Raw genomic sequence first — 17,290 nt, forward strand, 5'->3', positions numbered from 1 at the left:
GTAGTCTCTGTGCAACTGTGACTGTTTAGCTTTTCTTGTTTTGTAAGAAAAGTATTTATTTATTTGGCTGGGTCAGATCTTAGTTGTGGCACTGGTATCTTTAGTTGTGGCATGAAAATTCTTAATTGTGGCATTGAGATCTAGGTCTCTGACCAGGGATTGAACCCAGGGCCCCTGCACTGAGAGCTCGGAGTCTTAGCCACTGGACCACCAGAGAAGTCCCCTAGCTTTTCTCCTTGACTGAAAATTAACACACTGCCATGCTTTTTCATTGATTCATTTATTCATATTGTGTCCTAGTAGAGACAAAATAGAGAAAGGAGGAACTTACATTGAATGTAGTTATCCTCCCTTTATTTAAATATCCTTTATTATAGACTTTTTTTAAAAAAGTCATTGTCTTCTGGACTAATCCATTCTTAACAGAGGATTAGTTTGAAAATTCAGAAAGAAAAATGTCCTTGTGTTTCATTCGATGTATGCAGAGGTAGAAGAAAGTAAAAATTTAGAAAGCTTTAAAGTCTAATTAATAGTAAACTACAATTTTTCATTGACTGGCCTGATAATTTGAGTTTTCTTAAACCAAAAATGATTCCAAAATGTGTAAAAATTTACATACCATTTGAACAGTGAGTGGTGTAGATGGCTGAGTGATTAGATGAATGAATTCACTAAAAGACAGTATCTTGTTTGTGGTTCTGTTTTGATTCAGAACTATAGGTGGAAAGGAACATGAAAGTAGTGGATATTTGTTCTTAAATCTAAATCAGAATGTGCCTAGTAATAATAGCAGTAGCAACAACAACAACACGTAGCATTTATATACCTAACATTTTTAATGCATTAGGTAGTTTAAAATATAATTGCTTATTTATTCCCCTAAATAACCCTGTGAAGTGAGTACATTTTTATTTCTATTTTACAGATGAGACTAAGGCAGAAAGATTAAGGAATTTGTTCAAGGTCCTTCAGCTCATAAACAACAGGAGACAGAATTCAAATCAAGCAGCCTGACTCCGGGCAACACCAACTCTTTCACCATCACACTGTATTGTTTTTGCCCATAGCAACGTCTGGTTCACCGTAAGTAGTGTTTCTTTCTTTTTTAATTAATTTTTTAATTGAGGGATAATTGCTTTACAGATTTTTGTTGTTTTCTGTCAAGCCTCAACATGAATCAGCCATAGGTATACATATATCCCTTCCCTTTTGGACCCTTCCATCTCCCTCCCTACCCTACCCCTCTAGGTTGATACAGAGCCCCTGAGTTTCCTGAGCCATGCAGCAAATTCCCTTTGGCTATCTATTTTACACATGATAATGTAAGTTTCCATTTACAGTGTTTCTTATATGTGCATTGCTCTCTTATATTTTCACTAAAATCCATGTTTCTGGAGCTTCTAGTCTCAGAGTATTTGAAAAGAGCGTTCACGTCCCTTTGCTGATAGTTTTGATACTCTTTCCAAGAAGAATGTCCCATATTATTGCTTTCCTATTAAGAAGGAAATTAGGTGTGTCAGTCTTCCAGCTTCCATCGCCAAAGCAGTTGTTCACCTTCCTTTTTTATAGTCCATCATGCTCATGTAAAACATTTTGTTCTAACAATGCCCCGTTGAAAATACCACGTGTGAATTTTATCAACAGCTTCCTCTGAAAAATCATTCAGTAATCATAAAATATGAGAAAAAGACAGATGCTATTTGATATTAGGAATCTGACATCTGAAGCTGCTGCTTCTTGTACTTGTCTTGAGCTGTGACCTAGTAATAGAAGAGCCTCCCTTTCTGTCACTTATGCATACCCACAGAGCATTAATTACACATGCAGTGATGATGAATTAGGAATGCAGCCATCCTTATTTAAAGTACTGCTATTTCAAGTTTAGCTAATGCCTAGAAGCATGTGATCATACATCGCCTACACTGGTGCTACTACTTCTTAATCAATGGCTTACAGTTAAAATGTTAACTTTCATAAAGGCCTTGATTAAACAATCATTCAATGAGCATTTTATGTCTCATACATCATCAGCCTTTGAGAAACTCCCCAACTTCTAAATAATTTGCAAGATTATTGCAATGATTGCATATGGATTTATGTAGTTTCTTAAATACTCAATTTAATGCCCTTCTTGCTTCTCTTTTCTCAGCTATTTAAAGGCCTCCTCAGACAACCATTTTGAGTTTTTGCATTTCTTTTTCTTGGAGATGGTTTTGCTTACGGCCTCCTGTGCAGTGTTACGAACCTCCATCCATAGTTCTTCAGGCACTTGGTCTATTGGATCTAATCCCTTGAATCTATTTGTCACTTCCACTGTATAATCGTAAGGGATTTGATTTAGGTTATACCTGAAGGGCTACTTTCCCTACTTTTTTCAATTTAAGTCTGAATTTTCAATAAGAAGTTCATGATCAGAGTCAAGTCAGCTCCCAATCTTGTTTTTGCTGACTATATAGAGCTTCTCCATCTTTGGCTGCAAAGAATATAATTAATCTGATTTCAGTATTGATCATCGGGTGATGTCCATGTGTAGAGTGGTCTCTTGTGTTGTCAGAAGAGGGTGTTTGCTATGACCTGTGCATTCTCTTGGCAGAACTCTTAGTTGGGCTTTGCCCTGCTTCATTTTGTACTCCAAGGCCAACTTTGCTTGTTACTCCAGAGATCTCTTGACTTTCTACTTTTGCCTTCCAGTCCCCTATGATGAAAAGGACATCATTTTTTGGTGGTTCTAGAAGGTCTTGTAGGTCTTCATAGACGTATTCAACTTCAGCTTCTTCAGCATTAGTAGCATTGGAGCATAGACTTGGATTACTATGATATTGAAGGCTTAGCCTTGGAGACTTACAGAGATCATTCTTCTGTTTTGAGTTTTCCCCAGGTACTGCATTTCTCTTTTGTTGACTATGATAGTTACTCCATTTCTTCTAAGGGATTGTTGCCCACAGTATAGATATAATGATCACCTAGATTAAATTCACTCATTCCGGTCCTTTTAGTTCATTGATTCCTAAAATAGAGGAAAACAATAGAATGGGAAAGACTAGAAATCTCTTCAAGAAAATTAGAGATACCAAGGGAACATTTAATGCAAAAATGGGCACAATAAAGGGCAGAAATGATATGGGCCTAACAGAAGCAGAAGATATTAAGAAGAGGTGGCAAGAATACACAGAAGAACTATCCAAAAAAGATCTTAATGACCCAGAGAACCACGATGGTGTGATCACTCACCTAGAGCCAGATATTTTGGAGTGCCAAGTCAAGTGGGCCTTAGGAAACATCACTATGAACTAAGCTAGTGAAGGTTATGGAATTCCAGCCAAGCTATTTCAAATCCTAAAAGATGAGTCTGTGCTCATCTGCATTCAGTATACCAGTAAATTTGGAAAACTCAGCAGTAGCCACAGGGCTGAAAAAAGTCAGCTTTCATTCCAATCCCAAAGAAAGGCAGTGCCAAAGAATGTTCAAACTATCGCACAATTGCACTCATCTCACACACAAGCAAAATTCTCTAAGCCAGGCTTCAACAGTATGTGAACTGAGAACTTCCAGATGCTCAAGATGGATTTAGAAAAGGCAGAGGAACTAGAGATCAAATTGCCAACATCCATTGGATCATAGAAAAAGCAAGGGTATTCCAGAAAAACATCTGCCTCATTGACAATGCTAAAGCCTTTGACTGTGTGGATCACAAAAAACTGGAAAATTCTTAAAAAGATGGGAATACCACCTTACCTGCCTCCCGAGAAACCTGTATGCAGGTCAAGAAGTAACAGTTTGAACTGGACATGGAACAACAGACTGGTTGCAAATTGGAAAAGAAGTATGCCAAGGCTGTATATTGTCACCTTGCTTATTTAACTTATATACAGAGTATATCATGAGAAATCCAAGGCTGGATAAATTACAGACTGGAATCAGGATTGCTGGGAGAAATGTCAATCAGTTCAGTTCAGTTCAGTTCTGTCGCTCAGTCGTGTCCGACTCTTTGTGACCCCATGGACTGCAGCACGCCAGGCCTCCCTGTCCATCACCAACTCCTGGAGTTTACCCAAACTCATGTCCATTGAGTCGGAGATGTCATCCAACTATCTCATCCTCTGTCATCCCCTTCTCCTCCCACCTTCAATCTTTCCCAGCATTAGGGTCTTTTCAAATGAGTCATCTCATCACATCAGGTGGCCAAAGTATTGGAGTTTCAGCTTCAGCATCAGTCCTTCCAATGAATACCCAGGACTGATTTCGTTTAGGATTGACTGGTTGGATCTCCTTGCAGTCCAAGGGACTCTCAAGAGTCTTCTCCAGCACCACAGTTCAAAAGCATCAATTCTTTGGTGCTCAGCTGTCTTTATAGTCCAACTCTCACATCTATACATGACTACTGGAAAAACCATAGCCTTGACGAGATGGACCTTTGTTGACAAAGTAATGTCTCTGCTTTTTAATATGATGTCTGGGTTGGTCATAACTTTTCTTCCAAGGAGTAGGTGTCTTAATTTCATGGCTGCAGTCACCATTTGCAGTGATTTTGGAGCCCCCCAAAATAAAGTCTGCCACTGTTTCTGCTGTTTCTCCATCTTTTTGTCATAAGGGTGGTATCATCTGCATATCTGAGGTTACTGATATTTTTCCTGGCAGTCTTGATTCCAGCGTGTGTTTCATCCAGCCCAGTGTTTCTCATGATGTACTCTGCATATAAGTTAAATATACAGAAATGTCAATAACCTCAGATATGCAGATGACACCACATTAATGGCAGAAAGTGAAGAGGAACTAAAGAGCCTTTTGATGAAGGTAAAAGAGGAGAGTGAAAAAGCTGGCTTAAAACTCAGTATTCAAAACACTAAGATTATGGCATCCAGTCCCATCACTTCATGACAAATAAATGGGGAAACAATGGAAATAGTGAGAGACTTTATTTTCTTGGACTCCAAAATCATTGCAGATGGTGATTGCAGCCATGAAATTAAAAGACACTTGCTCCTTGGAAGAAAAGCTATGACCAATGTAGACAGCATATTAAAAAGCAGAGACATTACTTTGCCAACAAAGGGCCATCTAGTCAAAGCTATGGTTTTCCCGGTAGTCATGTATGGATGTGAGAGTTGAACCATAAAGAAGGCTGAGCACCAAAGAATTGATGCTTTTGAATTGTGGAGTTGGAGAAGACTCTTGAGCGTCCCTTGGACTGCAAGGAGATCAAACCAGTTAATCCTAAAGGAAATCATTCCTGAATATTCATTGGAAGGACTGATGCTGAAGCGTCAATACTTTGGCCACCTGATGCAAAGAGCTGACTCATTAGGAAAGTCAGCTTTTCTAAGGCTGGGAAAGAGTAAAGTCAGGAGGAGAAGGGGACAACAGAGGATGAGATGGTTGGATGACATCACTGACTCAATGGACATGAGTTTGAGCAAGCTCTGTGAGATGGTGAAGGGCATGGAAGCCTGGTGTGCTGCAATATATGGGGTCACAAAGAGTCATACATGACTTAGCAACTGAATAGTAAGAACAGTGTCCTTCTCAACCTTGGAGAAAGGATGAAACATACACAGCCTGAAACTTTCTTGTCTTCAATCTCTTCAAGATATCTAAATCTATAGCTCAATAAATTTTATCTCAGTTCAGTTCAGTCGCTCAGTCGTGTCCGACTCTTTGCGACCCCATGAACTGCAGCACACCAGGCCTCCCTGTCCATCACCAACTCCTGGAGTTTACCCAGACTCATGTCCATTGAGTCGGTGATGCCATCCAACCATCTCATCCTCTGTTGTCCCCTTCTCCTCCTGCCCTCAACCTACTGTTGCCTTATTTCGGTACACCCTGGAGGTAAAGATATCTAGAAGATGGAGTAAAATGGCACAGAAATCCTAGGAATTGTTTTATGATTACTGTTTTTTTCCTCTGTTTAACACTGCCACTAACAGATAAGTAAAAAATCGCTAGTGAAGGCAATAAAGCAATAGCTATTGAAGTCTTCATTTTTATTACATTGGATATTACTGGTAATACCTGTTAGATTTAGAAAATTATCCCCCAATAAAATTACACACAGATTATATTCTGTCTTGCAATGTATCTTAGTCTGTAAGGAATGATTTGTATAATTGCTAATATTTTATTGTACAGCTGATTCTCCTCACCCATGGCTACACGTTAAAGTCACTTGGATAGCTTCAGAAAAAATACTGAATCTGGGGCCTTATTCTCCCAGAGATTCTGATTCATTTATTTTGGGAAGGGCCTCAAATAAATGTAGTCTTATAAGCAGAGAGCCTGATGTTTTAACTAAACATGGAAAGCGAGAACAAATACTGAACCACATAGTTTAGATCCAAGTTCTAGTCCTGACTGAACATAAACTCTTGTGTGATCTTGTGTAGGTCATTTAACAGTTCTGGGCTAGACCTTTTTCATTCTTAAAAGGCAGATTTGAACCACACGATCTCGAAATGGAATAGCTTTCTATGACCTCTGAAATCTGATACTGATGTGATGGAACCACAACATTAATATCTCTCAACTATATTTGCTTTTTAAGCACTGAGCAATCTTAGACCTCGGCTGAAATATCCTAGAGTGATAGCACAGGTAATGTCCTTAGGATATGAAAAAGTAGTTTATCTTCTAAACAGGCTTCTCCAGTTTTCTGAAATCTTACCTTCATCTCCCCTAGGATTTTGGTTTAGCTGTTTTGTTCATTTTCTTCCCTTAGCTTACAACGTATGAATCATAAATGCCATGGAAACTATGTGGGGATTTAGAAACTTGAAAATCTTGATCCTGTTGTGGATTGAGAACTGTACTATAGTATGACCCGAGCCACATTTATGAAGAAAATTTCACTTTTTCTGTTGGAAAGAAGGGGTATATGTTAAATGTGCCAAAAGAATAAGAAAAGAAAACATTTATGCAAAAAAAAAGACACTAAACCAACAGTTCGAAGCCCTAGTTTGCGATGCTAGCTCCTATCATTCCTGAGTCTTTTGACCTTATGACCTTATTTACACTGCCCTAGCCTCATCTGTAAAACCTGTTCCTGTCTTTCATTCATCTCAGTATTTTCATGGGATTCAAATGAGGTCAATTAATAAAATGGTGAGACAGAACTGTAAGATATAATTTTTGACATTAACAAATATCAGATATTTATTTAGTGTCAAGATATATAAGAGAGTCAAAAAGTTCAAAGGGCCATGGTGATAGTGCTGGCTTCCCAAAGCACAAGGAGAGTGTTCCAAAGAGGTGCCTGTGGCAGGTGGAGCAATGAGGTCAAGACAGTAGTAGAAATGGAGGAAGAGGTTTGGCAAGAATGAGATCACTGGTAACCTTTCAGGAGAAAGTTCAGTGTAAAGGAGAAGACACAAGTCAGATTACAGACATATAATGTCCTGTATTTCTTCTAATACTAAATATCAACTGTCAGAGAAGAGTCAGTGGGCCTCACTCAGCGTGGGAAGTTTCACAGGACAAGAGTCCCAAAAGTCATCAAAGCTAAGTGTAAAACTCTTGGAGTAGAGAGAAGTCATTCTTGTAGGCAGGCCTTTGTTTAACCCATGCAGTATTCAAGTGAACCCAAGAGAGAAGCTGCTTACTGTGGGCTTTACTATAACATGCATTTCTCATCTTTTTCTAATTTAATTTGGAGGGAAACTTCAAAAATAATTTTCTTCAATATTATATATATATGGATCTAAGAAAGTAACCTTGTGTATTATAGTAGAGGAATCAGGAACAAAGTGATTTTCTGAGATACTGAGATTCTATTAATATATATACAGACAATCTCGTTCACACCTTATTTAAATGCATTGGTCTCCTCTCATTCCTTTCCTGCTGATATCTAATCCATTATTTGTGGGTGGAAATTAAGGGGCACAGGAGAAAACATACAACAGGTACTCTATATATAGTATATATACATACACACACATATAATATCTGTTGTATCTTCACTGAGGGCGGGTAGCTGAGTATAGAGAAAGAGACATGGATCATCATCTCCAGTCTTTATATGGTGCCATGGCACTTAAACTGACTTGGACTTCAGAATGACATAAGATCAAAAATATAATGACATGGAAGGAATATCCATCTTACAATTCCTAGTCCCCTCTCAAGTTACTCTGGCTCTTGGACTATAATTTCAGACTTAAGATTCTTCAAAACTCCCCTCATCTCATGAATCAACTCCCCAGACTCCCTGGAACTTAATCTTCCTTTCTCTAAACACACCTCTTAATACATACCTATTTGTAAAAATCTAGTTATCTTTCTACTTTTGTAACAGAGGACCTAGTACTTCAGATCTGTCCTTCCTGGGTTAGTGCATCTGCATTCTTAAGAATGTATGAAAAATAAAGCTAGAGGAACCCAGAATCTCACCAGAAGGAAACCTGAGTTTTACTTGAATCTTGAGCCAATTTTCTAGAGGCCCTCCTATACCTCACTTAGATTATAAAGTGTGTTTTGGATTTGGAAAAAATATTACCTGTATTCCCATGGGGCTCCAAAAGGAATGGCTATAAACTACCCTTCTCTCTGCTTACCCTATCCTGCCAGTCTTGTAACGGGTATCATGGCATCTTAACATGAAACCTGTGCTTTGTTATGTTATCTGTTGTACCGAGCTCTCTAGTGAAAGTAAAAGTGTTAGTCACTCAGTTGTGTCTGACTATTTGAGACCCCATGGATCCCGCCAGGCTCCTCTGTCCATGGAACTCTCCAGGTAAGAATTCTCTAGAATGGATAGCCATTACCTTCTCCAGGGAATCTTCCCAGCCTGGGAATTAAACCCAGGTCTCCCGCTTTGCAGTCAGATTCTTTACCATCTGAGCCACCAGGGAAGGTCTCTGGTGGCTCTGACAAATCCTTGACTTCCAAAATCACAAATCAATAGAAGATATTCCAAAGGGAAAACTAAATCAAGCCCAGCAATGGATAGGGATAGACTAAGGATTTGAGAGCAGAAGCTCTGATGTTTATAACATTTCTACTTACGTGACTTGTGAGTTCAAAACTTTTATGACACTTCAACTCCAGATTCTTGGCAGTTCTGCTTGTTTTTTGTCCTGGATCATACTCAAATGAGTGTTAACTTTATTATTACTTTCTCTGGGAGCCTTTTCAGATCTTCCTAGGCCATGTCAGGCACATCCAGTGATGTCTTTTATTACAGTCTGAACTTCCTCCATCATAAAACTTATCACTTCTTCACGCATTTGTTTCTTGTTTCTCTCATGGAAAGATGAACTCCATGAGGAAAGGATCAATCGCTATCCTTATTCAGTAACTTGGAGTTAAAATTTTTAGAACATTGGCTAGCACATAAATTATACAATAAGTATGCCTATTGTTAGTGGTGGTTTACAAGTTGTATTTTAAATACCAGATTTTAATATTTTTGAAGCCAAAGTGATGCCTTTCATGTGTTTGGATACTCTGCTATACCTACTTTAGTGTCTTGCATATGTGTGTGTGCTTGGTTATGCAGTTGTGTCTGACTCTTTGCGACCTCATGGACTGTAGCCCACCAGGCTCCTCTGTCCATAGAATTTTCCAGGTAAGAATACTGGAGCAGGTTGCCATTTTCCACTCCAGGGGATCTTCCTGACCGGGGGATTGAACCCATGTCTTTAGTGTCTCCTATGTTGGCAGGTGGATTCTTTACCACTGCACCACCTGGGAAGTCCTGTTTTGCATATATGAGGCATTAACATTTAGTTGTTGAATGAATGTGTTGCTTACTAAAGCTGAATTCCATATTATATATTAAAGGAAGAGAAGAAAATTACATTGGGACTTGGGTGTCATATATCTGGTAGTGATCCAACATGACTAGGTTAATAATTATTGCCAGCACAAATCCTATTACATTAATGGTGTGCATACTATCTTAATAAGCTCCTAGACCGGTTTTGTTAGATATCTATGAATCAAACTTAGGGCCAGTGGTAAGGAAGACTTGCCCATTAAGCAGGCACTTAACAATACTTCTGTGCTCTGATCGGTACTATTCACAAGTCACAGTGTCATAGGATAGGTTTGGTGTGGACAGCCAAAGGTCTGTTGAGCAGAAGAAATATCTGAAGTGATCTCCAGAAAATGCTGCTTGTTAAAGACTGTAACATCTTGAATCATGCTGAGAACTGGTCAGAGATGACATGAATCATTTTGAGAAAATCCTGCAGCTTAAGGAGCCAAAGAACTTCTTCTGTTAGAAACCCAGCAATTAGGAGCCCAAGTAACACTTGACTCTTGTGTTCCACATGAAAAAGACAAATATGCTGAGGGTATTTGGATGCCCATTACTGTGAAAATTAATACAGACATAATACCAAGGCCTGGATGATAAACAGATCCCCAGTGTTATTAAGAGAAATGATATCATGCAGTTTCATGGATTAACTAAGATATTGCTCTTGCCATTTGTTACATTTAAAGTATCTGAAATACCTTTACATCTGTATTTCTGATTTGTGGACTTAGCAACTATGATAGAAGGCTTAAGACAACCCAAGTTATTCAACAGTCTTAGGTTTAAACTGAACATTTATTTGATAGGGGAAAAGAGCATGGTATTTATAATTAATAAATTATAAATACATAAATAAAAATAAATGGCTAAAAAAACTTAGCTTCTTCTTTTTATTACCAACAAAATTATGCCTCCAACTTCTTCATTGATTTGCCTATATGTTGTTCAACCATAACTTTTTTTCTGAATAAAGTTCCATTATATTAGGGTTGGGAGTTTGTCGTTTTAAAATTATTTCACCAAGATGTTATCCACTTCATGAGGTTCTCTCAGCCTCATGAAGCAGCATGGGTTCTGTCAGACTTCTCAGTTGGGGCTTACAGTCATTTTACATTCTGATGCAGCATACTCAGGAATATATATCTTTATGAAATAAGTGTGTTAAAACCATATATTAGCTTGTTGAAGTGTGTTGTGATCTCTTCTATTTTATCTCATATGAAAGATACAGTGGCCTTCCCAGGTGCCACAAGTGGTAAAGAATTCGCCTGCCAGTGCAAGAGATGCAAGAGATGCGGGTTTAATCCCTGGGGCAGGAAGATCCCCTGAGGTAGGAAATGGCAACCCGCTCCAATATTTCTTGCCTGGAAAATTCCCTGGACAAAGGAGCCTGGCAGTCTGCAGTCAATGGGGTCACAAAGAATTGGACACGATTGAGCACACTCAGGCCATAGGACACAAGGGTATAATAGTTGAGATTCATTAAAATTTATTTACTGGCACAGTAACTGGTTACGATATGCAATTTAGGAAAATATAGACACACAGATCAGTGATGCTTTAGAGCAGTGGTGAATCCTGTGGATTCTAAAGCCCTAGGGGCTACATGAATGGGGAGGGGTGATGGTGATGGTGGTGCTCAGAGTTTCTGTCACAGTCAGAAATGGGAGAGAGAATGTGTGTTTTTAGAGTAGATGGATTCCCGGTTCTCACTCCCACTTCTGCTACATTTTTCTCTAAATGCAGGTCTTCCACAGAAAATTCCATTTAAAGAAACATTTCACTGGGTAAAAGGTTTAACAACTACCTCTGTACATTATAATTTCCTTACCTTATAGGTCAAATCCAGTTATTTGTGAAATCACTTTACAGAAACTAAAAGCTTTCTTATATGATGTTCTATTTATTTCAAGCAATACTTTAGGCATGGAGTTTCAGTAAAGTTGAAGTATTTGACTGGATCCTTATTATATGTATATAAAATTCAGTTTTGCTTACATCTTTCAAATCTGCATCAGAATTTTGAAATTTATATTGTGGACTTATGATAAGCCCGTTAGATAATTTACACGAATTTTGACCCTTTTGCTCAGAATTCAGTGCTAAGTTTTGATCATTGTTTGGGTTTCTGGTGAGTGAAGACAGTCTCCTCTTCTTTTTATTTCTTGACCACACATTGCAGTATCTTAGTTCCCTGGACCAGGGATTCAACTTGGGACTATGGCAGTGAAAGCTCTTTTTGAAAATTAGTTAAAATTAATTTTTATTAGAGGATAGTTGCTTTGCAGTATTGTGTTAGTTTCTGCTCTATAGCAAAGTGAACCAGCTATATGTATACATATATCCCCTCTTTTGGATTATCTTCCCATTTGTATCACCTGAACTATACAGTAGGTTCTTATTAGTTTCCGGTTTTATACATAGTAGTGTATATATATATGGAGAAGGAAATGGCAACCCACTCCAGTGTTCTTGCCTGGAGAATCCCAGGGATGGGGGAGCCTGGGGGCTGCCGTCTATGGGGTCGCACAGAGTCGGACACGACTGAAGCGACTTAGCAGCAGCAGCAGTGTATATATGCCAATCCCAGTCTCCTAATTCATCCCACTTGCCAGATCCATACATTTTTTCTCTGCATCTGTGTCTCTATTTCTGCTTTGCAAATAAGTTTATCTGTATCATTTTTCTAGATTCCACACACATGCAATATTATTATTTTTCTCAGTGAAAGGGCTGAGTCTTAACGACTGGACTGCAAGGGAATTCCCAGACATTCTTTTCCTTAAGAGTCCAGATATTTTATTTATTGCTCTACTCTTCATGTGTTTTTAGATAAAGAACATTTCAGTGGAAAGGAAAAAACAGAATTTTTTTTTAGATTTTATCAATCTGTCAGGAATGGGAACAGATCATTTTCAGAGAGAAATGTGGTGTTTCAAGGGCAGAGGTGACATCTCATAATTTTAAACTAATTAAAAAGAATTAGAAATGATTATTAGAACTTCCTAAAGTCATGTTTGTCTAAGATGGAGGAGACAAACCCAGTTTTTAGAAGTGACTCTAGATTGGGATGTGGATCAGGGAGGGAGAGAGGAATGTGAAGCAAAAGAAAAGAGAGAACTTGTATTTATGAAATATTTACTATGTGTGAAGCACTAAGTGTATTATACATATTCCTCCTTTTAATCCTCACATCAGTCTACTGGGTAGACATAATCATCCCTGATATACTGATGAGAACCTAAAGGTTAAATAACATTTCCAAGATCAAGCAGTGGTGGAGCTGGAGTTTGAAAATAGGTTTGTCAGATTTCAAATCCCTGGTCTTTCCAGATATTCCTTTGGATCCAAAGACTGGTCTGTTTTTGCTTGGTTTCTGTAAATTGCCCTTCCCACTCCTCTCCAAACACCGGTTCTCACTGATCAGCTCAGAATCCCCGGTCACTTCCATTCTCTTCTCCATCTCCTCAGTCCTCCAATAGTCAATTCCTTTGTGCCTCCTCCTCCCATTTGGGGGCCCATCTCACCCTTCAGACTCAGCACTGTTTGCTCCACTTGTTCCTTGGCTTCACTCGACCCCAAGTTAACTTGAATTTTTAACTATGCAACAAAAGGCTACCTTAGGTTAGCCAGCCCCTTGGTTTAAAGTAATACCAGAACCCCACTTTGATAATCATGCAATAAAGAATAAAGAACCTGCCTGCAATGCAGGAGATCTAAGAGGTGCCAGTTTGATCCCTGGGTTGGGAAGATCCCCTAGGGGAGGAAATGGCAACCCACCCCAGTATTTTTGCCTGGAGAATTCCATGGACAGAGGAACCTGGCGGACTGCGGTCTATAGGGTCACAAAAAGTTGAACACAGCTGAGGCAACTTAGCACGCATGCACGCCATAGACACATCTCCTCCACTTACTATAGATTCTAAAAGTATGGCATTTACACATATACTGACACTTTGCCTCTCAGTAACTCAGGGTTTGGAGAGAAAGCCTTTAAGTTCAGGATCTGGTCACCTATTTACATGAGGATTAGAGGAGCTGGAGAATTAAGAAGCCCAAAGGAATAAACTATTCCAGATCAACAACTGGCTCCCAAATGAAGCCCTTGAAGGCATGCAGAGTCAAGAGTCAACCCGTTCCCAAACAACCCTCAGATAAGGAAGAGCGTCACTCAGAGGGGAGGGCATTAGAAAAGACAATCGGGTTGGGGATAAAGGTGACTGCATGCAAGGAGGGAAGAAAACTCGGAATGTTTTCTAGCCAAAAGCAGAACTGAAAAGGCTGGAGTGATGAGTAAGTCAGACATAAAACTGTGCCATCTGGCCTTGTAGAAAATGAACAGTACACAGATGTAGCTTTTTGTGTGTGCGTGTATGACATGATGGGATTCCCTGGTGGCTCAGCAGTAAAGAATCTGCCTGCAGTGCTGGAGCCGTGGGAGATCCCTGGGTCGAGAAGATCCCCTGGAGGAGGGCTTGGCAACCCTTTCTAGTATTCTTGCCTGGAAAACTTCCATGGACAGAGGAGCCTGGAGGGCTACAATCCATGGGGTCACAAAGAGTCGGACACGACTGAAACGACCTAGCATGCATGCACGCACGGGTGACATGATAAGAGACTGTAATGCTGTTGAGGAAAGGGGGTTTCTCTTTGCTTTGAAGCCTGAGTAGTAGAAAACAATCGAGAACTTTTCCTCCTGTAGATCCTTGAGTAGAGGTTTCTTGCACCTGGGATCCTGTTGACAAACTGGAGAATTCTGGTATAGAATTCACAACAGACCCTCCTCATTTGTAGGTCAGAGATGGATATGGGGAAAAGGTTGAATTTCCTCAGGCAACACTAGAAAGGCCTGAGGAACCCTTTTAAAGTTTCTTTCCTTTTATAGATGATGAACCAGGCACAGTCTTACACTTGTTTCGTATCTTGCAGCACGTGGCTCTGTACCTGGAGCATAATTGTGCTCAGTCCTGTCTGACTCTTTGCAACCCTGTGGACTGTAGCCCACCAAGCTCCTCTGTCCATGGGATTCTCCAGGCAAGAATACTGGAGTGGCTTGCCATTCCCTTCTCTGGGGGGAACATAAATGTGAAGTTGCTCAGTTGTGTCCGACTCTGAGCGACCCCATGGACTGCAGCCTACCAGGCTCCTCCGTCCATGGGATTTTCCAGGCAAGAGTACTGGAGTGGGGTGCCATAATACTCCATTAATGATCATTAGGTGAATGAAGGGATTTGGCATAAAATTGGATGATACATGTGGAAGTACAAAGAGGGTGGAGAGATAAAAGCATGGGCTTGAGGCCAGATAGCCTGGTTTCACATCCATACAACCCAGTTTACTAATTGTCTGACTTGGGGCAAGTCACTTAAACTTTCTCTGCCTCAGCTTTTGGCCATTTATAAAGCAGAAATGACAGTACTGTTTCATAAGGATGTGGATCTTAAATAAGCATAAAGTATTTAGAATTGTGCTTGGCCCATGGTAAGTGTACAGTAATTTAATAACTTGGAAATTAGAAATCACACGAGGTTTTTATTGTTTTTTTTTTTAAATGACTAAGATTAGATAATAGGCTAATGCCATCATAATTGTATGCAGTCATAATTGTATGCAGTCATAATCGTAATGTATTGAATGACTATAACATGTGGGTAAATGAAATAAATGACAGTACTGTGATAAGGGACGGGAAGAAGAAATTGGAAATACCTGTTATAAGATGCTTGCCCTACACCTGAGGCAGTATCATGTTATTATTTGAAGATGGCTTTAGTTTAAAATGTGTGCTTCAAACTCCTAGAGCAAATACTAAAACTTTTTAAGAAGTATTATAATTGATGCAGCAGAAGAGGTGAAAGGAAATCATATATAATAACCAATTAAAACCAGAGAAGGCAGAAAAACAGTTGAAGCCAAAAATGGAACATTTGTCTGGGTGGCAGTCTGTCCTGTAAACTCAGTTCTCTAATAGGGCCAAGATAATTCGTTGATTTTCAGTTTGTCAGCTTTTTCTTATTCTAAGGATGGGAGTGATACTTCTAAGTTCTTTGTATGTCAGAACTGAAACTGGATAGCCATAAAATCATTTTTTAAGTAGGGAAGATATTAGTCAGAAATAACATTCTTACTTCAAATACATTAACTTCATTCTTAACAGCATTCCTCAGATAACATCAGCTTATATATTTTCCAATTTGTAAAAAAAAAAAAAAATCTATTAAAAATTATCATGAGATGAAACTACTTTGTCATTGAAAATCAGAGATTTATTCAACCTCTATCTGTGAATTCGTTTTGCCCTTAGAGTTTCCCTCATACCCAGTACAGAACCTCTGAATTTAATTAGCTTATAGAATTGCACAGTAACATCAGAGAGCTGATAAAGACAGTATCTAGCAAAGAGGTTCCTATAAATCTACTGTTTATAACTGGAAACAAGGTTATGTGCAAAGAACTTATGTGATAACTATGATTATTATAATCACTTAATGAGCAATAATTGTGTCATGCATACATGCTAAATTACTTTACTTGTGTCCAACTCTTTGTGACCCTATGGATTGTAGCCCACCAGACTCCTCTGTCCATGGGATTTTCCTGGCAAGAATGCTAGGGTGGGTTGCCATGCTTTCCTCCAGGGGATCTTCCCACCTAGGGATCCAACCTGCATCTCTTGAGTCTCCTGCACTGGCAGGTGGGTTCTTTACCAGTGGCACCACCAATTATATCATAGATATGGTCATAGAAGTGTACTGGTAAAAAGATAGGCAAAAGTCATTAGATTTCTTTTGTTTATCTATTAGGGAAATATGGGGGTATCAAAATTATCCCATTATTCCTATTGATCTCCTTGTTGAATATTCCAGTAATATAGGTATTTAGGATTGCCTGGGGAAGCCCCAGTACTTCTAGCCCAAAGTTAGAGCCATTTCCATTTGAAATAAAAACATGGATAGTGTTGGCAGTTAGTCTGTTCACGTAAGTTACCAAATGGACTCCCAAGAGTTTACTTGAACTTGTGATTTGGTGGCAGGATTGCCCTGGGAACCTAGGGTGATACCTGAGAACAGATTCAGATCAGTGTTTACGCTGAAATCTCTGGGCCAAGCAGACAACCAAAAACAAAGCCACAGGAATGGGGTGTGTTGGGTAGGATGAAAATCTTTCTGTTTTGAGTGCTGGTGAATAGAATTTCTCTCCTCTAGCTGAGACAGTGAAGCTGAATATGGTTTCTTTACCCTGACGTCAAGTTAAATCTCAGAGACAGAGTTTTGGGTGAAGTAGAAAAGAATAGCTTTATTGCTTTGCCAAGCAAACGGGAACACAGTGGGATAATACCCTCAAAACTGTGTGTCCCAACCTGGAGAGGGGAGTGAGATGTTTTATAGTAATGGTTCAAAGACGGTGTGATCAACTCCTGGGCATTCTTTTGCTTGATTGGTGGTGAGGTAAGTGGGAGTCTGCATCATCAACCTTCTGGTCCCAGTGGTTTGGGTACCATTCATATCTCTCACCTGGTCGGGGATTTCAGTA

At 39.3% G+C, this 17,290-nt stretch overlaps 1 long non-coding RNA gene across 1 annotated transcript in view; it reads left to right on the top strand.

Annotated features, from left to right (window-relative positions):
* The first annotated feature begins 925 nt into the window (after nt 1-925).
* LOC147370470 (uncharacterized) overlaps nt 926-17,290 on the top strand; it is a 61,893-nt gene continuing 45,528 nt past the window's right edge. The window contains exon 1 of the long non-coding RNA XR_015165303.1: nt 926-1,083. This is a non-coding gene — a long non-coding RNA (uncharacterized LOC147370470). The remainder of the gene's footprint in view (nt 1,084-17,290) is intronic.

Source organism: Bos grunniens, chromosome 6, assembly GCF_055505025.1.
Source record: "Bos grunniens cultivar Pamir isolate PY7600 chromosome 6, Bosgru_T2T1.0, whole genome shotgun sequence".
NCBI lineage: Eukaryota > Metazoa > Chordata > Mammalia > Artiodactyla > Bovidae > Bos > Bos grunniens.